The 14901-nt window shown below is 42.9% G+C and overlaps 1 protein-coding gene across 2 annotated transcripts in view; it reads left to right on the top strand.

The window, feature by feature from the left end:
* Positions 1-308: 308 nt before the first annotated feature.
* The window catches only part of SMAD1 (SMAD family member 1), a 49364-nt gene continuing 34771 nt past the window's right edge, over positions 309-14901 (top strand). The window contains exon 1 of one of the 2 annotated variants that reach the window (XM_075150022.1): positions 309-410. The gene's annotated coding sequence lies outside the window, so the exon portion shown is untranslated. Of the gene's footprint in view, positions 411-539; positions 705-14901 lie in introns of those variants that run through there. The other variant, XM_075150021.1, reaches the window with a different exon arrangement.

The raw sequence follows: 14901 nt of genomic DNA, 5'->3' as shown, positions 1-14901 counted from the left end.
CCTTGGGGAAAACACACCGGCACGGGGGGACGGGGTAAAGCCACCCGAGCGCCTCGCCGCGCTCCCGCTCCCAGGGCCGCGCCCGCGGGGCGGCCGCTTGCCGGCGGCGGGCGCAGCGCTCCTAGCGGGGCCCGGCGGCCCCAGCCGCGCGCGGCGGGGGCGGTAATTTGGAGAGGATCCCTTGCCGGGCCGGTGCGTGAGTGCGTGTGTGCGTGTGTGTGTGTGTGTGTGTGTGTGTGTGTCGGTGAGCAGCGCGCTGGCAGCGGGGCGAGCGGCGGCGGGGCGGCTCCGACTGCCTGACGCCAGCCAGACCAGATCAATCCAGGCGCGGAGGCAGCGGGAGCGCGGGGCTGCCCGCCGGAGGCGCGGAGCCCCCGCCTGCCCCGGCCCCCCTCACCGCCCGGCAGCCGGTAACAACTTCGCGTCCCCTCGCCTCTCCTCGCTGCCCCCGCCGGGCGGCCGTGCCTGCGCCGCCCCGCCGCCCTCCTCCTCCTCCCTCCTTATCCCCCTCCCCGGTCCCCCGGCTGGTCCCCGGCTCCGGGGCAGGGTGCGGGGGCCCCGCGCCGGACCGGGCCGGGGGGAGCGGCTCCACCGCGCAGCGGTGCTCTCCTCCTCTCCTCCCCGGCATGATGGCGTCCCTCCGGCAGCCCGGGGGAGACCCGGGGCCGCTTCCCCGGCCGCCGCTCCCGGCTCGAAGTTTGTGGGTAGGTGCCGCGTCGGGCCCGGCGGGAGGGAGAGTCCTTCCCCGCCGGGAAGCCGCCCTCCTCCTCGGCGAACCCTGAGCCGGGGCCGCGGGGCTGCGCCGCAGCCGCCGCCCGGCCCCGGCCCCATTGTGCGCCCCGCGGGGGGACGCGGCGGAGCCCCGGCCGGCCGGGGCAAGTGCCCGCCTTTGTTTTTGCGGGGGAAAAGCCTTTCGCCTCCTACCCCGGCCGGTCCCTATCCCCGTCCGTTTAATGTTTTGGTTTGTTTTTTCCCCCCCCTTCCTTTCTTTTCGCAGCCCCCTTCCCCTCCTTTTTTTTTTTTTTCCCTTTAATGACAAATCTTAGCTTAGAGGTCAAGGAAAGTTCACTTAATTTTTTTTCTTCTCCTCCCTGTTAGAAGGTTTGGATGCATGCGATTTCCCCTTCCTCAATGTAGTGTCTTCATATACTCGGGCTCTACAGCCAAATAATCTTATCCTGAATATAGATCTTTAAAGCTTATTAAAATTTACTGGTGTGGAAATATTCAGTCATGCATTCGAAAGGATCTGGGCCAAATCCTGACTTTTTTTTTTTTATAAACTGAAGTCAGTGGAAGCTCTGACTGAGGAAGGGTTGCTGTGCTTGCTCTTTTGTTAGTAGATCAATCTGAAGAAGATATGTGGTCTGACCTTACAGTTTGCTTTTACAGTACTGAATAATTAGAGCTTATTCCAAAAAACACTATTTTGGTGTGTTTTAGGAAAAATGATGCTCACTGCATGTAAAAAAGGTAACAGTTCTATTTGGGGAAGGAGAAGTATTGTTAGGTCCAGGTGGGGAGGAGTAAAAGTAGGTGAGTATTTCAGATAGAAGCAAATGGAAAAGATCACTGCGTGAAACATGTCAGTGTTTAATGGCAGTCAGTGTTTAAAGATACAGCATCTTGAAACTAACGTGCTTAGGAGAAAGCTGTATTTCAAACACATCATAGCTGATAGTTCAGATCTCTTTTGCACACAGAGGAGAACTCAGAAAGAGAAAACTTTATTTTTTTTCCCCTAATAGTATATGTTTTTTAAGTAGCACTTGAGAATAAGACTAAAAACTGAAGGTAACCCAGCCCACAGAGACCACTTTTCTTTGCAGGCATGTGTCTGTAATTCTGCCAGTCTTTGTGTGGCTAACTGTCTGCACCTTGTCCTGTCAAACAACAGGACCAAATCATGTGAGGGAACCTGAGGTGTTAATGTTGACTTAATTTTTTCTTTTACTTGTCAGTAATTACTCTGCTGAATTATGGGAGATGAGTTTGTTAGTTGCAGCTGATTAATACTCATTTTATTTTCCCATTGAACTAGAGAGCAGTGCTATGAAGCTTTTTAGAGGTTCTCTCTGGATTTTAGTGCAGGTTTTGAGTGCTCACTTCTTTACTGTGGCTGGAAGAGCATCAATAAGAAAACGAAAGATATCTGGCTCTTTTTGAAGTTCTTGCTCTGGTCTTAGGGATGAAATCTTGCAATTTACTTCAGACTGTAAGTAGGCGCTTGGGAGAAATTTCCCTTGATTTGGGTGATCCAGAAGCCTTCCGCAGCTACCAGAGAGGATCAGTTCAAGGCATGATCAGGTTACCCTAAGGGTAGGGATTTGTCCTTGCTTTGGTTTTGACCCCATCAACCATTGGGTATGTAATCAAATACATTTTTTCCTACTCTGTCCTGTTCAACTTGCCTTTTTGTGTACCCTTGAAGATGTGATGATCCAATACATTTGGGAAAAGTGACTGAATAAGCAGATGGAGAGCCTTCTGCTTCTGTATAAATATTAACTATCAAATCAAATGTTTGAAAGCCCATGAGTTTAGTGTGTGCTTTTCCTCTGTAGTTTGAACACAAAGTAAAGAGTTGAACATAAAGAAAAGCAGTGCAAAGGTTAATAAAAGTGCTACTTGTGTTTCTGAATACTGGGAAATTACTCAGATTAAATGACGAGTTTTGTTGCTTGGTATAAAGATTTAAAAAATGAAGGGGTTGTGACTTTTTTTTTTTTTTTAAATGGAAGCATGAATGCACTGCATATTGCATATAGCCAGTGTTCTGCTCTATGAAGCCCAAGTTGTGTGTGTAAAATAAAAGCTCATTTGAGTAGTCTTACAAGCCTAATGGAGGCATCATCTCAGCTTTATAAATAATGTAAGTTGTGTATAATGTGGAGTCCTCAGAGACTGCAGAGAAAGCATCATTACCAGCCTTTTCAACCTGCTGGAGATCTTAAATTGATTTACAGCACTGAACTGGTGCAAAATGATACATCAGGATGACACGGGGTCAACCTGTAAAAGTCTATGATGTGAGCCCGTTAGTTCAGTCATCATAATTAAACCATATTATGAGGGCAGCACAGCAAGTGTCTGTGACATGTCCCATTGTGTTTCAGATATGGGTGGTTTAAGAATCAAATAAAGAGAGCACCGTGTTTATTATTTAAGTTATGCAAAGAGTAGTTGAAATTAAAGCTTGTGGCCCTGTGAAGAATAAATGCTGAACCAATTTAGGTTGACTTTTAACCTCTTTCTTGCAGCCATTAGCAACTGAAATAGATGAAGGCATATGCAGCTTGGAGGTGTGTGTGTGTGGGGAAATGGTTGTGAGTGAATATCTCTGAATTTTATGTATCCTTTCTCAAGCCTCAAAATCAGCTAGGCTTTACCTGCAGACTGTGCTATCAGATATCAAAGGGACAAACAGGCAAACAAACTAATTGTTTGGGTTTTTTTCCATAGTATTTTTACCCTACTAAAATTTGTAGCTGCCTGTTGAAATGTTCCTGCAGATCTGAGTTCTTGTATAAGACAGAGCATCTTAAGTCATATCTTGAACTATATGACCAAACTTATTTTAGAACAGAGACTGTAATTTTGAATATGGGTTGGCATAGGTCTGTCTACTTTTCTTAGTGAAGGCAACTGTGGCTTCAGATTCATGTTTCTGCTCTAAGTAGCTTAGAAAGTAGCATGACAGATACTAAAACATTTATTATATACTGAACATCTTGGGTCTTGCTGTTTCTGCTGATAAAATCACTATGAAGTGTTTCGGGAAAATCCTGCTAAAACTCCTTTTTCTTCTTTCTGCTAGTCAGTGTGCTGCTTGGTGATTTGAGGGTTTTGCATGTATTAGTGGTTAAACCAACTCTTCATACCTGAATTGGTGTGAACTCTGCACTGCATCTCCTGAGTTTCTCCCAGCCAAGAAAGAAATATCTCTTATTTTTAGTCACCAATGTAACTAAAAAAATAATTTTGAGGAATACAAGAGAAGCAGAGAAAATAAATGGTTGCTAGTGGTGAGAGATCCATTAGTTTCCAGGTTCAGTTGCATCTCAACAGCATGTGCTTTAACTGAGGTGCTTACTGAGTGGCAGATAAAAGAATTAAAGCTCGCTTTTGCGTGTGGTGTCTTATAAAATGTGGATATGGAGCTCTCTTCTGCTGTGTCAATGCAGATGAATAAATGAAACTACCTTATTGAAGAGAGAGCCATAAAATCTGTGAAAGTGAAAATCGGATTTCACAAATTGCTTTATGGTTAATAAGTGATTCTACTAATGTTTTTTGTGGGTTCTTTAATTTTTTTTTTTTTAATTTCTGGTTTAGGTTTTGGTGACAAACTCACCCAGTTGTGCTTTCAGAGTGGGGAAAGGTCTGTTCTGCCCATGAAAACTTCATTTGTTTCCCTCTAGTAGCTGCAGACTAGTGTTCTTCCATGGGCCTTTCTTCTGCGTATAGCAGTGTCTCAAAAAATTGAACGCATACAAGTCTTAATAAAGATGATATGCAGTTCCAAAAGTTTACCTTTGAAGTTTACCGAACAGAAAATTCGAGTTTAGAACATACACACCAAATAGGCAAGCGTGGCTTGAAATGCTGGTGACTTAAGGGTTCATCTACGCAGGCACCTTGCACTTCTCTAGCCATTTTGCTCAAGCTACGATGGCGTAACTTTAGAACAGCATGGAGGGTTTTTATGTTAGAACAGCGGTTTTCGTTTGGGATGGGAAAGAAGTTATTTTAAATCGATATTTTTTAATTGATAGAGTTGTATCCCTGCAGGCTGTCGTATAACTATTTCCATTAGAATGTCGCTATTCTTCAAGATTCAAAATAACCAGAGAAAATGTTAGATTGGACCTTTTGTGAAGGGCTTTGCAGAGGGTGGATTCAGGGGTGAGGAGAAGGACACTCTTGGCTGCTAATGGCTGCCACAAAGATCCCTATCCTCCTCCTCCTCGGACAAATGTTAATTTGCATTACAGAAGCTTTTCGGTTTTGTGTGTATTTGAGTGGGGGGCGTCTTTATTTTTCTACAGGATAGAGAAGCCAAACATTTCATAAAATAAACAGGCTAATTTCAAGGAATGTAAAGCATTTTCCTGAATGAACCTAGATGGTACAGGATCTCTCCCTGCTTCAGTTTTATGCCTGCATGTGTTGGCTTTGGAGGTGCCTCTCAGTTGAACAGGAGCAAAGATCGAGCACACTACTTCTAATTAGACTGTGTGAGGTCAAGTATTCAGTACGTAAGGCTGAACTCTGAGTTGTGTAGATGGGTCCTTTTTTTTTTTTAATTTGGGGGAAGGAGGGAGGATGTGTACCAGGTGCTGTGGTGCTGGGGTTGCTACGGTGGGAGCGTTGCACAGCGGTGGGACCACAGTGCTGCCCCCGATAGCGATACTGTGTGTGACACAGCTGCTGGGTTGAGCTGTCATTAATTTACAAACAGTTTTCTGCAAGTACGGATTCCTTTACTCAGTTGTATTCTTCTTGCGAGCGCTGTATCTTGGGAGACTGCGTAAAAGCTGAGTTTAGATCGAGAGTTGAAGCTTTTTTCCGCTCTAGACTTGCCAGTGCAGGGAACCTGACCGGTACAGCTATTCTGGACACTTGCACAATTCAGTCATTCTAACGTAGCTCTGTAATTGTTCTGGACTATATGTCACTTTTATTTCAATAAAATAAAATATCACCCTTGGGAGGGTGATATTAGAATAGATGTCACCAGTCTTTCTCATTTTGTTCTTCCCCCACCCTTTCCCTAGCATGCACAGGCGAAGTCTAGAGTATAAGGAGGAAAACAAATTATTTTTAAACATGCCTTCATATAAGTCATTATATTTAGGCGCTGTTCAAAGCAGTATCATCCAAAGGCAACTATTACGTTGACTTGGCATGTAAACAAATAATTAATGTGGTTCACCAGTGATTTCTGAAGCATTATTTCATATTTCTGTGCTTATAAAGGGAATGCTTTTCCCAACATGGCAGCAAATGAGACTATCTGAATAAGTCAGTATAGACAGTCTGAATTATAGCACTTAATGATAATCAGAAGTATTTAACTTGCAAGTTTTTGTCTTTAAAATCACTAAAATGCTAATCCACATCAAAGTGATCTATCGACTATCAATCCAGTAGTGGATAACTTGGAAATAAGATACTGATTAAAAAATTTTTACAATGCTAAAGTGATTATAGACAGAATCGCGAGAGTTTTCACTGTCTCCTTGCTTCTGTCCCCAGCATGGGTGTAAAAATCACATCTGTCCTCCAGCTTGGACTGGTGGACCTTCTTTCAGTACTCAGAACTATTGTTTGTGGGGAAGCTGAAAATGTATCCTCTTAATACAGATTTTGTGCATGAGTAGAAGTTGGATTTCAGGATTTACAGCATTACAGAGTTTCTTCCACAGAGGTTGCAAGACCGATGTACATGTTTAAAAACTTGTCTAGGTAGATGAAAGCAAAAAAGCATGTGTGCACACAGAGCTAACATTTGACTCTTATGTAGCAGGTCAAAAAGTTTTCCATGAATTCAGAGAATCCTTTATGTTCAGATTGCTTGGGGTGTGCAGTGACCATAGTTGATCATACTTTTGCTTGCTTTTCTTCCTCACTTTGTTCAATATTGGAAATTAGTATCTTATTCTTCTGTGTTTACACGAAAGACTGGTTTATTCAGGATATTTTTCTTATAAATCATTTCAGACTTCTGATTTCAAGCATTTTAAGGCATTGACAATAATAGCAGCATTCTGTCTGGCGCAGTGTGATGAAATCAGGGCATGAGGTTCTTAAAGATACCTTATTCTTACATATGTAGGGTTATTCACGCTTGATAGGTATGCTGTATGTGCATATGCACATATGAATGCCTACAATAACATTCACTGCTGTTGAAAGTTAAATTATTTGGATCAGATAAAAGTAGACTAAACCTATATATAGTTGAGAAGAGCCTGTAAATTTATCAAGGTGTGTGTATGTAATAACTATTTATATATAAATACTTAAAATGCTGCTTAAATGCTTAAAAGCATAAAATCAGTTTTGGTTAAAGATGAAGTAAATAACTGGAGAATCATGTTGCAACAAATTGTGGCTTCCACTTAAATGTGTTTCTAAGGGTGATAGGAGGAGGAGACATCTGCTGTTTGGTCAGATGCTGTTAATGAGTTGCATATTTGACTTTATTCTACCAATATATTTTGCCTTTGTATCTGTTAGGTTTCATTTGAATGTTGAGTGGGAGGAATTAATCAAATATCCTCGCTGTCTGACATGTATCTTACTAGTAAGGACTTTCATTCAGCTGACATGTCGAGGGGCAAACTATGTGACTTGTAAGGAGCTGTATGTCCTGAGGCAGTGGAGAGAGGGCTCTCAAAATTTCTCCAAGACAAATTTGGAAGTGTGTGTGTGTGAGGGAGAGGGTGGAAGATGGTGTGGAACTGACATCTCCTGCTGTTTCACTTGATGGTTTAATTTTCTGTGGTGTCCCTGTAAATTATAAAGCTGATGAATAGCAAAAGTGTATGGGTTGGGTTTTTTTGTTGGTTTTTAGACTGGTTTTTAACTCTTTGTCCTCCTCTTTCTAGCCCTCCCAAGATGTTGCAGAACAAACTCTGCTAGTGTTTTGGTAGGACAAAAAAGTTGGCAGAACCTTTGGTCACTGTTGGCCAGTTGTCTTTTTTCCAAGGGTTTCTGAGCTGTGTTGTATGAAACAAGAAAGTTACTTTAAAGTTGGGCCACTAGCACCTGCTTAGGCGTGTAGGTTCTGCTCACAGGTCCTGAAGAGTTACTAAAACTGGCTCATCAATAAAACACAGTTCTATTTGATGGAGGGTCTTTCTCTTGATATCTAAATGCTCTGTTGTGAAATTTGGCATATTTTTACCACTGTTGTGGCTTCCTGACTGAAATCTACTTTGGGGAAGGCAGTTTTCGTTTGGTTTTATTTTAACCTAGGGGGGACTTTAGGGAGGATGTTCTTCAGGTTAGTACAACTACAAGTTGTCTGATGATTTATATTTTTTCCCCCCCCTCTTCTTACTCCATGTAAGTTCACCTTACTCCATGTATATTAAAATAATCCATCTTGCCTTTACGGATAGGCTGGGAGACAAACAGTACGTGAACATGACAAGGGTTAGTCATGGTTGCTTAAGGTGTCTGGTGCTACAGTGATGAGCAGGGTATGGGAACCTCTATAGATCAGAATCTTTCAGTAACTCACAAGCAGTGAAAAAGGGGGTGGAAAAGTGGCTTCTTACCAGGGCTGTATGTGAAGCAAGGTAACAGTGATGAGGGCTTGCATTTTAATGGAACAGAACTGTACATGAAGCCAAACTTCAAAGATACAAGCAGTGACAGAAGGATGAGTGAGGGACTCAGATGGCTTCTGGATGTTTTGAAAATATTCTAGAAGTTATATAAAATTTGGAGAGGGATTATTTCTCATGATACTTTTCTCTGCTTTGCCTTCTGCTCTCCCTGGTTTGTATTTGAAGTTTGTAAAAGAAGTACAGTAAGGTTACAGGCCATTTTAAATAGGGCTTGGTGAAGTGGTCAAAATCAGGGAAACAAACTGATCTGTTTGAAATTTTCATCATAATTCATGAGAGTCTGTTCTTTGTAGAATTCTGGACAAATCTTCTATCCTCTGTTGAAATGTGTGATTTTTTGATTAATAGCACTGAATCCATTGAGTTTGACTTCCTGGTGGAAATGCCATATTACTTTAAAAAGCAGTTCTCTCGTGACTCTGCCTATGCATGGCAAATAGAGCTCGGTCCCTACCTCCATCTAATAGCACTTGATGTGATTTTGTATTTGTGCCGAGACAAGCAGAGTTCTATCCAGTTTTCCTGAACCAATTGTTTTTCTGAGGTGGACCAAATTCTTGTTTTCAAATGATTAGCAGGTGGTTGTTTTGAGAACTTCACAGAATCAGAGGATGGTTGAGATTGGAAGGGACCTCTAGAGGTCATCTGGTCCAACCCCCTGCTCAAGCATGGCCACCTAGGTTGCCCAGGACCATGTCCAGATGGCTCCTTTTTTTCCAGTTGTGTGACAACAGCATTATTGTTTTGTCACAACAGCGATGAAAGAAGATTTGAAATTTACCTAGACCTTCTCATAGACCTGGCAACATGTACGTGATGGCTTCAGGGATTGTTAAATGCATAATGTGATTAAGCTGGTTTAATTTCAGATGTGTAGTCTTTCAGGAATCTCAAACACATCTAAAGTGTGTGCTTCCCTGCACAGGGAGGGAAGGGGGAGATGAGGGAAACAGAGACTCAATTCGTGTGGCTTTACTAAGGTCTCACCAGGAATCTCCAACGTTGAGGAGCAGAGTTTCATCTCCCTTCACACAGTCTCTTGGTCTTTCCTCTTGTTGTCAGACACTTTGGCCTTTTTATCACTGCAGAGATAGATAGATAGATAGATAAAACAGACATTGGTTATGTCTTCCTCCCTGTTCTGCTAATTACCTGGTGAATGCAGTGACGAACTATACTACTTTAACAAATGTGAATTTTGACCTTGCTGAATGTCTTGGAAAACCTGGCTTTCATATAGGTTGCCATCTCGGCTATTACTGTTTCCTGTTTTGCATTTTTGCCCGCTGCTGGCTTTACAGTCCGGCATACGTAATAACAGGCCCTTTATTATCCATGCTAGCTAGTGTCAGTGTTAAGTGCTTCCACTTGGATAGAGTAGCCAAAGGAAAAGTCTTTGTCTTTATTAACTTAAAAACTTAAGATAATGTAATTAATAGTTTCTGTAATGTGTCGTATTAGATTTCATCTGGAAAATATTTTATAAATACTCTCAGCTTAAAACTCTGTAGTGTGTGGTATTTTTGGACAGATGGACACTCTTCTTTTTTCTGAAGTTTGCTGTCTAGTTACCTAGAGCAGAAGATGGTGATAGCAGAGGGGGGGTTGAAGTTCTTGCTAGAGCGTTTGGTTATTCAGAACCAGCTAGGGCAGAGCTCATTGCTCTGGGGATGAGATGAGGTTTTGCAAATTGACTGAAGTACTCATGTCTGAGTGTGAGCTAATCCTTGTCCTGGATATCATTTAAAATTGGAGGGGTGGCAGCACCACAACACGAAGAGAACTCTTAACAGTTTGGCTCCTCTCAACCCCAGCCACAGATTTCTTAGTGTGTGCTGGCTGGGTGACTTTGGTGCTCATCCTGCTCTAAGCTGATCCAGCTGTTCTGCGGAACATTTTTGTTGTTGTTTTTGCCAGGTTAGGAAGGTGAATTGGCTGACAGACTGTGAGCAGGGGGGAAATGATGTTGGAGTACCAAAGCTGGCACGAGGGAGTAAAGGGAAACCTTCTCTCCTTGGGTGGGAGCAAGCTGTTAGAGCTGCTCATCTGCTTGTGGACCTGTGACCTTGCTGGCCCAAGGCAGCTGTTGGAGGTAGCCAGTTGTAAACGAGTACTATAGTACTCCCAGATGAAGACTTCCTTAATATGCTTGCCAAGGAAAGGTCTAATTTACAGGGTTTTTTCCCAGATACTTATGTTGGTGATTAGCACGGTGAGATTAGACTGCCAACAGTTACGTCAGTCACAAAGCCCCAGTGTACTTATATTGGCAGCAAAACGACAATGATTAATGATACAGCGTATTTTATGGGGGGTGAGGAGAATGGACGGGGAGGACACTTAAAGAAGCTTTTCTGGTCAGGTGCTGTTTTGCTGGTATAAACTGCAAGCTATATTAGAAATGTTTTTCTAGTTTAATGCAACCGTATGAGCAGAGCACATCTAGTGCATGTTCTCTGTGAGATAGGACAAATGTTTTTCCTCATGGGGAAAAGAATGTCCTCCAAGTTTAACTTCTTAGTAGTAGAAACTTCCTTTTCCTCTTCAGAGGATTAAATAACTTGAAACAGCTGACAGACCAGATACTGTTAGCAGCATTATCAAGAAACTAGAGAAAAGCTAAATATTAAATCCATTAAAAACCCTTCTGTAAAAGCAGGCTGGTGTTATCAGAAGCCACTGCCAGTGAAGAAAATTATGGCACCTAAAGATGATATGTGCTGTAAGCCCATGCACTGCTTGTAGCTTTCCTGGGTTCTGCAGCACTGCGTAAGTCACTTTGAAATTTTTAGCTTTCAATCACTTTTCTCAAAAGAAATTTAGAAAGCACTTGTTTTAATGGTATATGGTAAATGTGTTTAATCCTTACTTTTTCTTGTTACTGCTAGCTATTTAACATCTTCAAACATTGCATCTTTGTAATATATTTCTTAACTTCAAGAAATTAGTCTACCTACAAATATAATATACAAACTTTAGGTATTTTCCCAGTGGCAGTGCTTTTGAGCGAGGTTCTCGCTGAATTCCCTTGTAGCCTTCTGCTATGCCAAGGAACTATCCAGACCCTTGGGAACCCGACTGTAATTTTTTTTTCCCTCTGGCTTGGCTACAGGTTTCTTTGAAATTTTGTTCTGTGTAGAAAACATCACCTAACATAACTGGCATAAACACCCCAGGGCTATTTACTACAGTTTACTGGATAAATATTCCCTTTGCCCTTGTCTCCACTAGTTTATCAGCTATGACTCTTGCTCATGGTCAGACCCGATGCATCTCCTGTGGTTTATGAACTGGGAGCAATTGAGAACTGGGAGCGCTGGTGGCAGACTGCTTTGGCTGAAGTCTTGTATTTCTGAATATAGGCAGGTTTCCATCACACCTTTGCCTAGCTGCTTGTTTCCCCTGACTTGGGACACGAGGGCTCTCAATCTTCCAGGCCAGCCAGCGGTCAGTGTCGTTTGAGCCTAAAGGCTTGTTACTTAGGGAGTACGGGTTTCAACCCCAGGATTAAAGGCATCTGGACTGTCAGGTTAAAGATAAGGAGTCTGAAATCTTTGTGTGCTCTTTTTGTGCACTAACTTTCAGCCTAGAAGTAAGTCGTCTTGGAAAGCTGCAAGTCTTGGAAGTCCATCCTTGCAGTCTCACTTCGCGATGTATTCGGGGCTTGGAGTCCTTCTGTCCCCTGTACTTGGACAGCTATGACTGTTCAGTAGCAGGCAGCAGTGGAAAATTTGGGAAGCATTATGGCTGTTTTAGCTAGCCTGCTGCTGACCCTGCAGAGCATGTGGTGCTTGGGAAATTGTGTGTTTTGGTGTCTCAGCTGTAAGGTTGCAGTACTGCAACTTAGCAAAACCTGAATTTTGAAACTTTAAACTGGTCTTGGAAAATTATGGTGGAATGAATAATAAGTTGCCTTCATTCCATATGCAGAATCATATAGTCTCTGTTAATAAAACAAGCTCACAGATAAGGAAAGGGTACTGAGTAATTCTTTGTGGCTTGATTCCTCTTCCAAAATCATAAAAAGCTTACAGATAACCAGGGGATCAGACGGATAGATTACAGCCATTTTCTCGTGTTGTAAAACTTCCGTATTCCCGGTAAGCAATGTAGGAGGATATCTCCCACTTCCTTTCAAGCTATGTGGTTGCCAAGTGCTGTATGAACTATCAGTTCCTATCTGTGGGTTGAAGCCTTTGTACAAAACCCTCCAAAGCCTTGATCTCAGGAATATGAGAAAACAGTTTGACATGAGATTCTGCAGATGTTCTGGCACAGGGCTGTGACAGCTGCTTTTGCCTGATCCCGCAGTTTTTTGGATCTCTGACTCCTCACGTACGGGTGCGCCCTCGTTTTGCCCTTTTGGAAGGGGAAAGGTGTGTCTGTGACTTCTGGGTCTGCGCTCAGCCGTTCCCTGTCGGCAGTAGTTAGGAGGCACTTTCGTTGGCTGCGATCAGTGCGGTAGCACCGGCACGTGCCCCGGTCTCAGCCCCGGTGCCTTCGCCCTCTGGCCCCTCGCTGCAGTGGTCTTTGGCTCTTGCTCAGGGCAAGCTGCCTCTGGCCAAGGGACTTACTGTCCTTTTCCTTTGTGGTGTGGAGGTGTTGCTTGGGGTAATGGCACATGCCCTCACAGAGCTGTCTTGGTGCCATCCTGCCAGCAAACGTCTTGTGCCGGTGGTCACCTTTCCGGCTTTCTTTGTCTAATACTTGCCTCTCAGTCAGTAGCTTTCAAGAGTTTTGTTCTCCACTTGCTAGCAGGAGAAGCTAAGGCTTGACGTGAGTAAGTTGCTTGCCCAAAGGAGATGGGAGCTGTGTCTCCTGAGCAGCAGCCCAGCGCCCTCCGTGGCAGTACTCCTGCCAGCAAGGTTTTACAGGCTTGGGTATGGCAGGAAAAAATTGCACTGATAGCAAATTCAGTTGCAGTCGGTAGACTTCTTTGGATTAAAACGCTCCTGAGAACAGAGCTTTTAGACTTCGTTGGTGAACCGACTGCCATCTGGACGGTTGTTGGCCTCCAACCACAATAACATGCGATACCTGTTTTCTTCCAATTGTGCCTGCCGGTTCAGGGGAAAACTAATGCTCCTAACGCCTGATCTTCAGTTGAACCAAGCATTGTTCCTTTGGTTCTGTAGAGTAATTGTCTGGATGAAAACATCTGTAAAATAAGAGACCATGTAAATGTCTTCATAGTTGTGTGTCAATAGCTTTATTCTTCCCCAAGTACAGTTTTTAATATTGGTGAAATTGTACCAGTTCTAGGATTCCATTGGGGGGTAGTTGAAGGCAGTTCAAGTTTTTAGTTTAGGCAAGCTCAGACTTGTACCTCACATGCCAGAAAAGGCCTTGATCAACCTAGATTTGTGTTTGCTGGTGTATTTTAAACGTGAACCCAAAGTTTTCTTGACCTGATCTCAGGAGGATGCCTATAAATTTGTATTTGCCTGTAAATCGTAATCTTTAGAGAGTTTCATTTTCTTGTGTGTAAGCTGAAGGGGCATCTCTAAATACTGTGATCTTGGCCCCTTCCATTTGTAAAGGGTCTGACAAGTTCAGGTGGCTTGACAAAATACCGAGATATTGCCAGGGAGTATCTGGTGCGATGTGGTAGTGCAGCTGCTGCTCACTGTCCCGGGGACCAGGAGCAAACTGGGTTTCGTGTCATCTGAAGTCCAGTCCTGGTTTTCAGAAGGCCAGTAATGGCATGCCGTAATTAAACAATATTTCATTGGATGGTGGAAATCTGGCAAATCTTGATGTTTGTTTCTGGGTTGTATAAACTTGGCTTGGAAAGCTGTATCATCTTTAAAGATTTTCTCTGTCCAGAATGGTAGTTGTGAATTGTGGGATACTTCACAAAATTTAATGTAGATTTTTGCTCTGCCTCTTGACATTTTAAAGACATGATGAAGATACAGTGTTCCAAAGGTCATTTAAAGGCAAAAAATACCTCTTCAGTTTTTGCAAATAAGGCAAAAAAGAGGAAAGCTAGAGGAATCCTTTTAAAATGTAAAGCGTGCATCTCATGAAATGCATTGAAATATCTTCAATATTGGCAAACTGAAGAGGCTATTCTTATTTCAAGTGTATAAATGGTGGGTGGGGGACTAAGCTGCGAAAAGATTGATTTATTTATTTTAACGGCGTTCCTTTTTTGGTTTAATTTTCATCAGTTTATTCTGCTTTGCTGAGGCTTGATCTAATAACGCTTTTATTAGTGAATAAGTAATTTTTCTTTCTCAGTTTTTGTTGTCTCTTGCTTTGGTGAAACATTCTGCTTTAAAGCTGGGGATCTTGAGCTGTAATTTAACATCTTTACTTAATCTCTGATAAATGAGGTCTGGGTCACAGTCTTTAGAAGTGGTTTAATGCAGCTGATGTAACTGTATGGTGCATGCTCTTGGTAAAATGAATCATTTGTAGGAGCAATGGCTTGCATAAGCTGAGCATAGCTGGAGTGCATTTGCTGGGGTTCCCTGCTTAAAACTACCCCATTGCAGCACTACTCTGGCTGGGGCTGACAAACCCCTTTCTAAAGCCG

This window comes from Calonectris borealis, chromosome 4 (genome assembly GCF_964195595.1).
Source record: "Calonectris borealis chromosome 4, bCalBor7.hap1.2, whole genome shotgun sequence".
NCBI classification, from domain to species: domain Eukaryota; kingdom Metazoa; phylum Chordata; class Aves; order Procellariiformes; family Procellariidae; genus Calonectris; species Calonectris borealis.
The sequence above is the reverse complement of the archived record's forward strand: the minus strand, read 5'-3'. Positions and strand labels throughout refer to the sequence as shown.